This window comes from Prunus avium, chromosome 8, assembly GCF_965620075.1.
Source record: "Prunus avium chromosome 8, drPruAviu1.hap1.1, whole genome shotgun sequence".
NCBI classification, from domain to species: Eukaryota; Viridiplantae; Streptophyta; class Magnoliopsida; order Rosales; family Rosaceae; genus Prunus; species Prunus avium.
The window spans coordinates 8488756-8503856 of NC_142291.1; the positions used below are offsets into that span (position 1 = coordinate 8488756).

Consider the following 15101-nt stretch of genomic DNA (forward strand, 5'->3'; position numbering starts at 1 on the left):
TTGGGGGTTTTCAAGAAAATGCTTCCAACGGACAATTGTTTGCCGAAAGACCACAGGGCGGCGCAGAAGATGTTGAGTGGTCTTGGATTGGGTTATGAAAAAATCCACGCATGCAAAAACAATTGCATGTTATTCTACAAAGAATATGAAACGTTGGATACATGCCCTATATGCAATGAGTCGAGGTTCAAACAGACGTCTCATAATAGAATGACTAAGGTTCCACAAAAAGTCATGCGTTATTTGCCCCTAAAACCAAGATTGCAGCGACTGTATATGTCGACGCATACTGCCACAGACATGAGATGGCATAAGGAAAAACGGGTAGACGACGATGTGATGCGGCATCCTGCAGATGGGGAGGCATGGAAAGAGTTCGATCGAACGTTCCCCGAGTTTGCTGCTGATCCCCGGAATGTTAGATTGGGACTTGCCACAGACAGATTCAATCCGTACGGGGTTCTAAACCAACATCACAGTACTTGGCCGATTTTCGTATTCCCATATAATTTGCCGCCTTGGAAATGCATGAAAAAAGAGTATATGATGATGACTATTTTGATAACTGAGGATCCTGGCAGGTCAATCGATGTGTACTTAAGGCCGTTGGTTGATGAGCTCAAGGATTTATGGATAAACGGTGTGCGCACGTACGATAAATCCACCGGGAAGATGTTCACTTTGCGGGTGGCAGTTATGTGGACTGTGAATGATTTTCCCGCATATGCAATGGTTTCGGGGTGGAGCACAAAGGGTTATATGACATGCCCTGTATGCAAGGAAGATGTAACTTCCGGTTGGCACGCTGGAAAAGTGTGTTACCTTGGGCATCGAAAATGGTTGCCATGGGACCACGAGTGGCGGGAGAAGGATATAGAGTTCGACGGGAACAAAGAGCGTCGAGCAAAACCTAGAGAATGGTCCGGTGATCAGACCTTGGAAAAGCTTAACCGTTTGGATTTTGCTCCGTTTGGGAAAACAGTTAGTCGGACCAGACCTGCTACACATATGAACTGGACGCACAAGTCTATGTTTTTTGAGCTCCCATATTGGTCGAAACTAAAATTGAGGCACAATCTCGACGTTATGCATGTTGAGAAAAATGTGTTTGACACATTGATGGGAACGATTCTAGATATCAAGGGCAAGACAAAGGACACTCCGAAAGCTCGTCTTGATTTGGAAAGAATGGGCATACGAAAGGGTTTATGGCTGAAAAGGGGCAATGATAAAGCTATACGGGATCTTGCATTTTTTTCAATGAAACCGAATGACAACAAAGAGTTTCTACAGTTCGTATCGTCTGTAAAGTTTCCTGACGGGTATGCTTCTAATATCGCACGTTGCATGAGGGTTGACGGGGGTAAATTTACTGGACTCAAGAGTCACGACTGCCATGTGTTTATGCAACGCCTACTTCCTGTGGGGATTCGACACCTATTGCCGGAAGATGTAGTCAAGCCAATCATATTGTTGTCAAGATTTTTTTCCCAATTGACGGCAAAAACGTTGCGAAAGACAGACATTGCTCAATTGAGTCATGACATTGTCCAAGTCTTATGCAAGTTTGAGATGATATTCCCTCCGGCTTTCTTCACAAGTATGATTCACGTGATGGTTCACTTGCCAGAAGAGGCATTGCTCGCTGGTCCAGTCAACTATCGCTGGATGTATCCTGTAGAAAGGTATATAATCATTATTATTTCTGTATGCATGTTTATCACATGTATGTTACTTGCTAATTTGCATATTTTCATTTTAATTTGACAGGCTTCTTGGTGAGCTGAAAAAAACCGTACGCAACAGAGCGAAGCCCGAAGGATCCATTGTAGAGGCTTGGGTTCAATATGAGGCGCTTACTTTCTGTGCAATGTATTTAAAGGATGTAGACACAGCTTTCAATCGACCTCAACGCAATAATGACGGCGGTGTGAGAAATGAGCAACTTTCTATTTTTGCCCAAAGCGCACGACCCTTTGGAGATCCTGTACGAGGAGAGTCATTTTCCAGGAATGACATGGAGGTAGCTCATTGGTTCGTATTGAACAATTGTGATGAGATAATAGCATACTTAGAGGAGCATGAAGAGATGATGAAGCGAGAACATTGATGAGCACAAAATTAATACAAGTTTTATCCTTAAATTTATATTTGTTAGTATTTTCTTTTGTATTATGTAAATCTATTAGAGTATTTGTATTGGTGATTTCCAATCTTTGTTTTTGTATTTAATGAGTGGTTGTTTGTAGATATTAATTGTCTTCCACCAATGGCATGAGAAGGAGGAGAAATAGGCAATGTGTTGCAAAAAGAGAGAAGAACTCAAGTTGGATTTGATGACTTTGCCTTTTACAGCTCATGCTGTACAGTCCATTTTCAGGCCTGAAAACAGAATTCTCCCATGCTCAAATGAATAAATATCCTTCATGAAATTTGTTCATTAAGATGTCGACTAACACATATCCAAAAATTGGAGCAATTGGATAAAAACTCAATCCACAGGCTGTCACACACCAAGACGGGTTCTAGAACTTTGCCTTTTACAGCTCATGCTGTACAGTCCATTTGCAGGCCTGAAAACCGAATTCTCCCATGCTCAAATGAATAAATATCCTTCATGAAATTTGTTCATTAAGATGTCGACTAACACATATCCAAAACTTGGAGCAATTGGATAAAAACTCAATCCACAGGCTGTCACACACCAAGACAGGTTCTAGAAGACAGCTTGCACATGCAGCTGGAATGAAAGGGACTTCATGCTTCTATAAATAGGCAGCAACTCAAGAGGGTGGGAAGGATAATTTCAAGAGTGATACACGGCAGAAGGAAGGAAAGAAAGGAAGAGAGAAAGAGAGAGAGAGTGAGGAAGAAAGAGAACAATGATGGAAAGGAAAGAACCAAGAGCTAATAACTCTTTTAAACTTGTTCTTCCTTTCCTAGTTCTCATGTAAATTATGTATTTTAGTTTCTTTGTTTTGTTTTAAATATTAATTATGTCTATTTAAATTACTTAACTAAGGTTGGATGAAACACCATTATTAAATAGAGTTCTAGTTTTTATTTTCAATTCTCAAATATTGTGGTGTTCAATGATTATAATTTTCACTTCACATGATTAATAGATTAATCTTCTTTTCACCACTTCTATCGTGTATTGTGACTATAACATGTATTTGTGGTAATTAAGAGTTGGGATTAATCTATTAATTCATCCTTGGTTTATATTTCTAGTTTACAAATTTCTTTGATATTTTGTTATTCAAATAAACTTTTTTCACATAGGATGCTTAGGAAACTTTGATCCTTTGTAGTTAAATAATTTTGTTTACATTTTATGCTTAGAATTTGTACTTATGAAGGGAAGGAAAATTTACTTATGATCTAAATTACAAGCTTAATTGATAAATCTTGAGAAAGCAGTAGATTGATTTCTAGATTGCTACTCCATGGGAATTGAAAGATAAATAATTAGGATCTTATGGAATGATGGTGTGGATTCCAATACCTTAGTTATTTTTCTTATAAGTTTAAATCTTAATTTCAGTTTATTGTCATTTCCATATTTGTTTTATGCTTTATTTAATTTTCTTTATCAACAAACAAATCACCATTTGAATCAACTAGGTTGGCAATGAAATTAACTTGGGTATAATTGGTTTTCTATCTTTTCACGCAATCCCTTGGGTACGATCTCGCTCTTACACGCTTATGCTATATTCGATTCGTGCGCTTGCGAGTTTATAAATTTAAAAAGAAACCTCTTTTGAGGCACAACAAGTTTTTGGCGCCGTTGCCGGGGATTGCAACGGAAAACTAATCATATTTTGGTTAATTAAATTCTTCCACTAGTTATAATTTAGTTTTGTAATATATATAAAACTTTTAAAAAAGAAAAAAAAACGAAATTATAAAACATAAAAAAAAAAATTTAGATTTTGTCAATTATCTTGTTTCTATTGTAATATGTATTAACCTTTTATAAAAAAATATTACAAAAAAAAAAAAATTGAAAAAAAAATAATTTTGATTTTGTTAATTCTCTTGTTCATATTGTAATATCATTGTGTATTAATTTTTCATTTCTTTGTTTCAGTTATATCGTTAAAGCTTCTTTTGGTGCAACTTTGGACTTGGAAGAAGTTTTATATTTTATTTTATTTTATTTTAAGAAAGTTCATTTCTTTTTCTTTATGTCAATTTGTGTGCTTATTGCTTGAACTTTATGTGCTTGTTTGTACAGGTATCAATAAAAAAGGAAAAGAAGACAACTCTAATCATAAGGAGGAGAAGTGTGGAGTAGTAGGAGAAGTCGCGACCTCCAAATGCATCCATGCTCGACCTAATCGCGTCAAGGGGGATCATTCCAATCTTTTCTCTTTTCTTGTTTTGTTATTGTTATTATTATTTATTATTATTATTTTTTTTTTTTTTTTATTATTATTATTTTTTTTTAAACAAATTTTTTAAAATAAAAAAATAAAAAAAATTTCATATGAGCTGACTTTTGGTAACTTCAGTGAGTGTCTTCGTCAATACAGTGTCTAGGAGTTCTATAGGCGACACCTTCGGTGTCTAAGAAGTTTGGGTTTTAAGCGGGACCATTGTGACCCCTCCAACCTTCCCGGATCCCCTGGCTGTGTTTTCTGAGGCCCTTAACTGGTCATCCGTGAGTTGCTTGTATATTTGTGTTTTTAAAATAAGTTATTGTTATTATTATTATTATTATTATTATTATTTTTTACAAAGTGTAAAATAAAAAAAATAAAAAAATAAAAACAATATAATTTTTGCTTATTTCTTTGTGTGGTTATTTTTGTATTTTTTATGACTGTTTATTTTGTATTTGTATAGATTTTAGTTTTCTTTTTGTGTGTTTTATTTCATTTTGGTCTTTATTTCTTTTTTTTGCTTGGATTTTTTATTTTTTATTTATTTTTTATTTTTTATTTTTGTCTTTTATTCTGCAATGGATAAATACCAAGGGATTGGCACGCATATTTTCCAGGTATTGTCTTTCTATATCATTTACCCTCTTATTCCATGCATTTGCTATGCTTTTATTTTGAAACATTAAGGGCAATGTTTGATTTAGGTTTGGGGGTAAGGTTTAGAAGTTTTGTTTTGTTTTGTTTTTATTTATTTATTTATTTTTTTTAAGGTAATTCCGAATTTCTTGTTTCTCTTTGCTTTTATTACTGTAATTCTTGCTTTCTTTTACTTGTTTATGTATTTAATTTGTTGTTAAGTTTGGGAAGTAGATTGCTTCATGATTGCACACACAGAAATTTGGCTCAAAAACTTATTCATTTCATAAACATGTGATTACATACACAAAAGTGAAAATGCATACATAAATTTCTCAATCACATGTTTGTTTCCAGATTATGAGCCACCTGAGGCATCATGCTAATTGCCTCTACTTGCTCTTACTTGTAGAACCTGCAAAAGTTCGACATGATCATTATTTCTCTTCTGCAGTGCTTCTACATTCTGGTTGGCCAAGTAGAGCCGTTTCTGCAAATCCGCCACCAGAGCTTTCAAAGAAGCCACCTCATCGCTCAAAGCTCCACACTCTCGCGTCCTCGCCAGTAGGCGCAAGCCCAGATTTGTGGCCGAGACCGCTTGGAGCGCGGTAAAAGTGTGGGACTCATCCACTGCCACATTGTCAGACCTGTGTGCTATATGCCAATGATCTGCCGGTGTGAGCTTGCTGCCAATCATGCCTCCCAGCAGCACTGCTCTGTTCGGCCTTGCCTTAGCAAAGTTCGGTATTGCCTCAGCAAAGTTTGAGGCCGTGCCGTGATGATATGTAGAGTTTGGGAAGACAGGGTTTGGAGGAGCCCTTATCTGGGCATTCGGAGGTGCAAGGGACAATTCAAAGTTGAGATCATCAAGGTGAGCGCATGAGGATGCCATTGTTTTGTTTCTGAATTATTTGATGGTTTTTCTTGAATTTGCAGGAAGAAATGAAGGGTACTCCAACACTTAACCAATGCACGGTTTAAATAGACATCTACTGATGAGGGAGCCGACATCCACTTCGGATCTCCAAATTGCTATCCAGCCGTTGCCCTTTTTTCTCGGATCCCTACGCTTCACGAGGATTTTGCGGTCACATGCATTTAGAAGGGAGCATTTCTACTTTCACTTTACTTTTCTTTTTACCTCCGTGTTTTCTGGTGTTTTATGTTTTTGCCCGTTACTTTCATTTTTTTTGGTGCTTTGTGTTTTGCTTTGTTTTATTTTAAGTTTGGGAAGTGTGTTTTCCCTTTCGGCTGTCATCTTTGTTTTGTTTGGGAAGTGTGCTACTCTTTCTTTTGCAACTTAATTTCTTTTATTTCTGGAAAAAAAAAAAAGAGTGAAACAAAATGAAAATGAAAAATACAGGGGAAGGGCGAAACAAACAGGCACACCAATAATACATTAGAAATTATTTTTTCACAGTGCTCGGTGTCTCGACCATAGGAGCTTTGAGTTTGGCCCTCTGGATGTCCTCTCCAGGGTCTTCACGCACAGCCTCTTGGGGCTCATCACTTGAGCTCCCAAAGATCGCAATCTTCGCTTCAGCAAAACTTCTCTCACGATCTGATTGCTTGCGTTTCCCTGGTCGGTCTAGGTCCTCCAGCTGCTTTCGCATGTCTCGAGAGTACAACTCTACCATCTTTGATAGGTTTTTATTCTCGTCCCGCAATACTTCTAGCTGGTGTCGATTCACCTCCACTATCCTTGACCTCTCCCTTTTCAAGCTTTTTATAACACTCTGACAATCTTCAACTATACTTCGCTCCGCCGCCAACTGACCTTTCAGCACCTCTACCTCATGGGACTTCGCAAGTAGGCGATGACCCAAACTTGCGACACATGTTGTACTCTGCACGCTTAGTGCCAGGGCGTCGCTCACGACCCGATTGTCGTCCCTTGTGCCCAGCACACGTATATCTTTAGGAGTCACTAGATTTCTCGCAACTCCAATGGCAACATTGTTGTCCAGGAGTATTGAGTCATTTACTGTTACAGGCCCTCGTGCGGAGGCAAAATAGGGCACCCATACTGGTGCCACTGCTTGGCCCCATGTTTGAGTCGGTGGAGCTAAGTTAAGATCCAACGAAAATGGATAGGAAGAGGCCATTTTGATTTTTCACTCTCTTTTCTTCTTTCTTTTCTCTTTTGTTTGTTTAGGAGTTTGTGTTTTTCATTTTTTCTCTGCCTTTTATAGACTTAATTTTTTCTAAACCCTAGCCGCTGCGCTTCTGAGTTTCGCGCACCCCTACGGCTTATCTCCATCTGCCGCACCCGTCCCCCAACCCTCTTAACTGCATTTCTGCCTTTCAGCGCTTTCAAGAAATAAAAAGTCGCCGCGCCTTCCTACGAAGCCAATAATTCTGGCTTGGGGGATGTAAAAGCGGCCTCTGCACGCTGACATGTCCCTCACCTCTTTTGGCCCGTGACCTATCAGTAAACGAGACATCCGGCCCCTCTTCTCTCTTTTCAGAAATCTCGTTCCTTGCGCTTCTGACAACGCTTCTTTGTTTTCTTTAATTTTTAATAATAATAATAATAATAAAAGAAGTGTTTGGGCTTTCGTTTGGGTTGGTTTTCAATTGATTTGAACGTCCTCATGGGCTGGATTTCTGCGTGCGTAGAACTGTTGTTAGGGCTTACTGTTGTATTTAGTTTAGTTTTGTTCCGTTTGATTTTGTTTTGTTTTTGCAACTGAGTTGTAGTTTTAATTCTTGTTTGTTCTTTTATTTAATTACTTTAAATCCCTTTCATTTCTTGTTATAACTTTGCTGATGCCTAAATTTTTCAACATTGAGGACAATGTTTATTTCTAAGTTTGGGAAGGGATAGCAAGTCTTATTTTCGTTTCACTTAATTTCTTGCTTTCTTTTAGTTTGTTTTCTTTTCAGTTTTGAGTCATTTTGTTTTCAAGTCACTTTCCGGACACATAAGATGAGATTGTGATGAATGTTTACATGACTTGATTGAAAATGTCTATATAAAAAAAATTTATTATTCACGTATTCACTGAATGGCATCGTTCTAGCATGATATGTTTGAACCACTCTATGCACTTGCCATTTGTTTCATAATTCTCTAGTTAAGGGACTTGCATGATCCAAAGAATTGTATCAAGCATGAATTAGACTTGTATAACCATATAATGTGAGCTTTGAGCCTTGTGCTTCATTTCATGAGTGTTATACACATATTCTTATTTTCTTGTCATCCAAGTTGTTGTTTGATCTCATTATTCATTGACTTGGTTGAGCACTTAAAAAAAAAACATTCATTCTTGTGCAATTTGATTACGTGACATTTGAGAAATGATATTAAGGCCCTCTTTGAACCGTTTGTGCCTTTCAAACTAACCGTATGCATGCTTAAGCATGATTTTCCATTGTAAGCACTTTGAGCCTACATGTAAGCCTTTTCTTTCATTTAACCAATTATTAGTCTTAGCCTTAGCCTGAAAAACAAGAATTTACCTTTCTAAGGAACTCATGAGCTTTAGTTTGGATGTGTTTTTTATGCTAAGTTTGGGAAGAGATATTACATTTTTTTTTTAAAAAAAAAGAAAAAAAAAAGAAGAAGAAGAACTTCACTCAAAGAGTGAAAGAAAAGAGAAAAGTTGTGGTTAAGTGACATTGGATTCAGATTTCGAGTCCAAGTTTCTTTATTGGCTTCAAAAAATAAATTGATGGTTGTTCAAATAGAAGAAAGGAGTGTGAATCAAAATAAATGGAGGCATAAAGCTTTGTGGTCTAAATGATCACGTAAAATAAAATAAAAAAATCTTAAGCGTGAGGATTCAAAGTCTTGTAATCAACTGTTATATGCTCTTACATTGTGAGTTCCTTGAACTTTGTTGTATCCATATCCTTCATTTCTCACTCACCTTACACCCTTAGCCCCATTACAACCCATGGTAAAGACCTAAATTGATCCTAAATGTCATGTGGTTCAATTGCACACATTTTTAACTTTTAAGTGTTTGGCATCCTTCTTGAGATCATAGTCATGCATATTTTCCATCCTTCTATTATGAGTTAAGTCCCTTATGGTTTAACTCTATTCTCATATTTATTATTGAGTGATGCATTGTAACCCTCTTCCGAGTGATTCATTTGTGAGAGGACAACTTTGGTGAGATTTGAAGTTACATTTGTGCTTGGTATGATTTTTGAAGTTTTGTAAAAACTGAAATTAGAGAATGAGTTGAATTTGGCCATCACACTACTACACTTTAAGCATATTGTGTTTTGAACATTGCCACCTTGTAAATAATGTCTAAAACTGAGCTTTCTTTGTTAAAACGTTTAAGTCATGTGCATGAGTCATTTCTTTTCAGAAAATGTGCGGAAAGATTGTTTTGAGTTTTTATTTTTGTTTTTATTTTGAATTTGTTTTTGTTTTTGTTTTTGTTTTTGTTTTTGTTTTTTTTTTTTTTTGTTTTTTTTTTTTTTTTTCTTTTTTTTAAGTTTTCTAATTACTTTGTTTTACAGAGTCAGTAAAACGTTTGTGGGTATCGTATCTGTTAAACCCTCAGGAGACACAACTCCTCCTACTAGGGATGCCTAGAGGTTTAAAGGCTTGTTGCATATGCTAAATGCAATCGAGATCCCTGCGAAAGTGGCTTAGTTTTCTTTTCTACTTAGTTTTTATTTTCTTTTGCTCGAGGACTAGCAAAATATAGGTTTGGGGGTATTTGATGAGCACAAAATTAATACAAGTTTTATCCTTAAATTTATATTTGTTAGTATTTTCTTTTGTATTATGTAAATCTATTAGAGTATTTTTATTGGTGATTTCCAATCTTTGTTTTTGTATTTAATGAGTGGTTGTTTGTAGATATTAATTGTCTTCCACCAATGGCATGAGAAGGAGGAGAAATAGGCAATGTGTTGCAAAAAGAGAGAAGAACTCAAGTTGGATTTGATGACTTTGCCTTTTACAGCTCATGCTGTACAGTCCATTTGCAGGCCTGAAAACAGAATTCTCCATGCTCAAATGAATAAATATCCTTCATGAAATTTGTTCATTAAGATGTCGACTAACACATATCCAAAAATTGGAGCAATTGGATAAAAACTCAATCCACAGGCTGTCACACACCAAGACGGGTTCTAGAACTTTGCCTTTTACAGCTCATGCTGTACAGTCCATTTGCAGGCCTGAAAACCGAATTCTCCCATGCTCAAATGAATAAATATCCTTCATGAAATTTGTTCATTAAGATGTCGACTAACACATATCCAAAACTTGGAGCAATTGGATAAAAACTCAATCCACAGGCTGTCACACACCAAGACAGGTTCTAGAAGACAGCTTGCACATGCAGCTGGAATGAAAGGGACTTCATGCTTCTATAAATAGGCAGCAACTCAAGAGGGTGGGAAGGATAATTTCAAGAGTGATACACGGCAGAAGGAAGGAAAGAAAGGAAGAGAGAAAGAGAGAGAGAGTGAGGAAGAAAGAGAACAATGATGGAAAGGAAAGAACCAAGAGCTAATAACTCTTTTAAACTTGTTCTTCCTTTCCTAGTTCTCATGTAAATTATGTATTTTAGTTTCTTTGTTTTGTTTTAAATATTAATTATGTCTATTTAAATTACTTAACTAAGGTTGGATGAAACACCATTATTAAATAGAGTTCTAGTTTTTATTTTCAATTCTCAAATATTGTGGTGTTCAATGATTATAATTTTCACTTCACATGATTAATAGATTAATCTTCTTTTCACCACTTCTATCGTGTATTGTGACTATAACATGTATTTGTGGTAATTAAGAGTTGGGATTAATCTATTAATTCATCCTTGGTTTATATTTCTAGTTTACAAATTTCTTTGATATTTTGTTATTCAAATAAACTTTTTTCACATAGGATGCTTAGGAAACTTTGATCCTTTGTAGTTAAATAATTTTGTTTACATTTTATGCTTAGAATTTGTACTTATGAAGGGAAGGAAAATTTACTTATGATCTAAATTACAAGCTTAATTGATAAATCTTGAGAAAGCAGTAGATTGATTTCTAGATTGCTACTCCATGGGAATTGAAAGATAAATAATTAGGATCTTATGGAATGATGGTGTGGATTCCAATACCTTAGTTATTTTTCTTATAAGTTTAAATCTTAATTTCAGTTTATTGTCATTTCCATATTTGTTTTATGCTTTATTTAATTTTCTTTATCAACAAACAAATCACCATTTGAATCAACTAGGTTGGCAATGAAATTAACTTGGGTATAATTGGTTTTCTATCTTTTCACGCAATCCCTTGGGTACGATCTCGCTCTTACACGCTTATGCTATATTCGATTCGTGCGCTTGCGAGTTTATAAATTTAAAAAGAAACCTCTTTTGAGGCACAACAAACATCCATCACATTTGTATTCCAAGAAACACCGTGAATTGTTTCCAAAATGGTTTTTGGAATATGTAAGTTATAAGTGTTTTGTATTTGACATATATATTGTAGTATTTAATTTTCTGAAACTAATATGTGAATGTTTTTAATTAATATTAGGTGAATAAGTTGAAATCAGAGAATTCCCCCTCTTACAGTGAAGAGTTATATAACTTAGCATTCTGCCCAATTAGGACTGAATTGTTCTCGGGTTGTCATGTTAACGGCGTCAAGTTTTTGGGAACTGCACGAGATGACAAGTTGTGTACGCAAAACAGCGGTGTCCTTGTTCTGGGTGGAGGCGAAAGTACGGACATTAATTTCTATGGCAAACTCACAACTGTCGTGCAATTGCTTTACAAAGACCGATACCAAGTGATCATGTTTAAGTGTCGATGGTTTGATACGAACCCAAATAGGCAGGGAAGTGTTAAAATTGATCATGGGTTACTATCTGTGAACATCAACAAAACTTGGTATGATGACAACCCCCAACCGTCGACGCCCCCTAACCAAACCACAAACCCTCTCTCCCTCCCCTCACTGACCTCAAATTCTCTCCCTCTCTGTCCAATCCGAACCCACCATAGGTGAAATCCCGCAAAAATCCTCAACGGTGAAATCCCACGGTCTCTGTCACCATCTCCATCTTCCTCTCACGGTCTCCTCCAGGCGTGTCTCTGTGGGAAGGTAATATATGTTTTATTTTTCTTTCAATTATGTTAATGCATTTGTGATTTTGTTTTGCTGTTTCGATTTCTCAATTTAGTTTGTACGTGTTGAAATTGCTTAGTCTGATGGTTGGTTAGGATTTTATGTTTTTTTTTTTGTTACATTGGGAGGAAAGAAACCCCTTGGGGTTTCGAACCTGGGTTGTCAAGCAGGGGGAAGGGGGAGACCACCACTGTGGTACCTGGGTTGTCAAGCAGGGGAAAGGGGAATGCAATCTGAAAAATAAAACAAACCTAAACCCTCGACGTTAGGATTTTATGTTTCAATTTCCTTTTTGTATTGGCTTAGTCTCTGTTTTTCTGTGTTTTTATTTTTTATTTAGGTAGAAATTATTCTAGTATGGGGTCACAAAATTATTTAGGTTTGGAATTGGAGAAAAAAAAGAAGTTCATATCCTTAATTTTTTATAAATAAATAAAAAGTATAAGGTGTAAAACGAAAATTAGGTACAAAGGGCAAATTATGTTAGTTTCTTACTACATCTCTCAACTCAATCTTAGGTTTCTAATTCTGTAAATCTGAAATTTTTGGAATTGTGGTTCTTCGGTTTGTTTTATTTTTCAGATTGCATTCATCCATTTCATTTTGTAAATCTGAATTTGTTTGGAGTTGAGGTTCTTGGGTTTGCTTCACAAAATGGAATGATGTGTTTTTCTTTTTTATTTAGGTAGAAATTATTCTAGTATATTTTGCAATTAAATTTTCTTGATTGATTTCTTTCTTTATTGCTACTTGATATTGAATTTGTTCTTGATTAGTTGTTGAGGTTTTTTATTTATTTATTTATTTATAAATTATAAATTCTTGCCCCAGGAGGTACTTTAAATGCTTGTTTTGTGCAGATGTCGAACCTTATCAGAACCCGTAAGGCGATGACGAGTGCACAGCCTTTGCCACCCCCGGCTTCGACGTCACCTGTCAGTGCTCCATCACAGGTGGATGTTATGCAGGTTTCTCATCAGGTCTCCCATGAGCCGGTGACATCTGAGTCATCAGTGGCGCAGCCTGTTAGCGCCAGACGGCGTCATCGCCCTCCCCACATGATCGCCACCACTTCGTCCGCTGCTGCTGGTGCATCAGATTCACAACCAGGTAAAGATTTCCTTCAACTCTAGCTGTTTCAGACCAATATTTTACTAGGATTATATATTTAACGTTAATATGATATGTGTTTGCAGCCAAGAGGAACACCCGGGGACCTTGTCGCCAGTTGAAGACGGCGAAGTCCACCCGGGTTCACAACAGTCGTGTCAACATCGGATACGACGAGCGACATCGAGCTGCACCAACGGCTGACCAACATAGCTCATTGGCCGACGACATTGGTCACGTCGTTCGGACCCATTGTCCGATGAAATGGAAGTCTTGGAAGGTCATGCCTGACGAGATGCGGACGGTGGTGCGCGAACATCTGTCGGTATGTATGCCGTTTAATTGTTTTGCTTTCAAATTTTATATATTTCTAATACTTAATGAATGTCATTAATGTATTGTAGACGAACTACAATTTAGAGAACCTCCCCGACGAGTCGTTGGCGTACGTCAACAGACTCTTTGGTGAGAGGTACAAGCAGTGGAAGAGCGATCTGCACCATCATTTTATGGCATATGATGATCCGCAGGTCGCTCTTCAGGAGGGTTGCCCGAAGGAGCTTGAGGGGCGGGAGGATAGTTGGGAGTGGCTCTGCGGTCATTTTCAAGAGTCCGATTATGTGGTAATTTTTTTATATTAAGTTGAAATTTATTACATGTTTTTTTTATTAATGTTTATTTACTTTTTTTTAATTTCATTTAATTTTCAACTAATACGTTTATTTTTTGTATAACAGAAGAAGGCGAAAGCAAATAAGGGCAATAGGGACAAGAAGACTCTTCTCCATCATTCCGGTTCCAGGCCCTTCTCATATAGGATGGAAGCGCGGCGGCGGGTAATAATTATATCGTTTTTTTTTAATTTCAATATGTCATTAATATGAATTTTTTTTTTGTACTAACAATTGTCTTCTCTTGTTCAATTAAGGGGGGGTCCAAATTCCCGGAGATCGACGTCTTTGGCGACGTTTATGTTCGACCCGGGAATGAGTTGGCGGAGTCCCTTCATGTAAGTATTCTTTAATTTTAATTATTGTTTTACTCATGAGTTCATGGTTATTATATGAGGATTTTAATTAATATTTTATGTTATGTTAGGCGATGATGACGGGGAAGAGCCAGTTGGTTCTTCAAGAGTCTGCCTCCCAGCTTCCTCCCGATACTCCGCTCGATGTTGTGGATCCTCCACAGGATGCAGGGTTTCAGATACTGACGGAGACCTTAGATCAGACTCTCGGGAGGAAGCCAGGGACATATTGTCGAGGGATGGGGAATGCCAAACGGCGGGAATCTAGAGCCCCTCCATCGTCCCAATCAGACACTGAAGTGATTGCTTTGAAAGCTGAGGTGGCCGAGCTTAAGACCCAAATGGCTTCCCAAATGGCCTCATATAATGCCCAGATGTCACAGCTTATAGAGTCCATCTCTTGGTCCGGCATTCCACTCTCGACACATTTTGGTTCCTCGTCGACCTCCGTGCCTCCTCAACTAGAGCATGGCCACCACACTTCTGCCCATGTCGATGTTCAGACTTCCGAGCCGCATTTGCAAGATGACAACATAGATGTTACTACATTTTTTAATTAGTTTTTTACTTTCTCAATTACATTTTAAACATTTTGTCTTCAACTATTTCAATTTATATTATCTTTTCATTATGGTTTTTTATTGCAATTTTATTTTATTACAAAAAAAACATAAAATTTAAACTACATAAAATATATTTTATTGCAAAAAAAAAAAACGTACAATTCAAATATATTTTATTACAAAACAAAACGGTAAAATTAAAATTAAATAAAATTTATACTTTTGCGCGACGACATTTTTCATCGCGCATTAACAAACGGATAAATAAAT

At 36.7% G+C, this 15101-nt stretch overlaps 1 long non-coding RNA gene across 1 annotated transcript; it reads left to right on the top strand.

Annotated features, from left to right (window-relative positions):
- The first annotated feature begins 4467 nt into the window (after window positions 1-4467).
- LOC148291282 (uncharacterized) lies at window positions 4468-11245 on the top strand. The gene is made up of 2 exons (XR_015826524.1): window positions 4468-5008; window positions 5482-11245. It is a non-coding gene; the product is annotated as an uncharacterized LOC148291282 (long non-coding RNA).
- Window positions 11246-15101: the final 3856 nt, after the last annotated feature.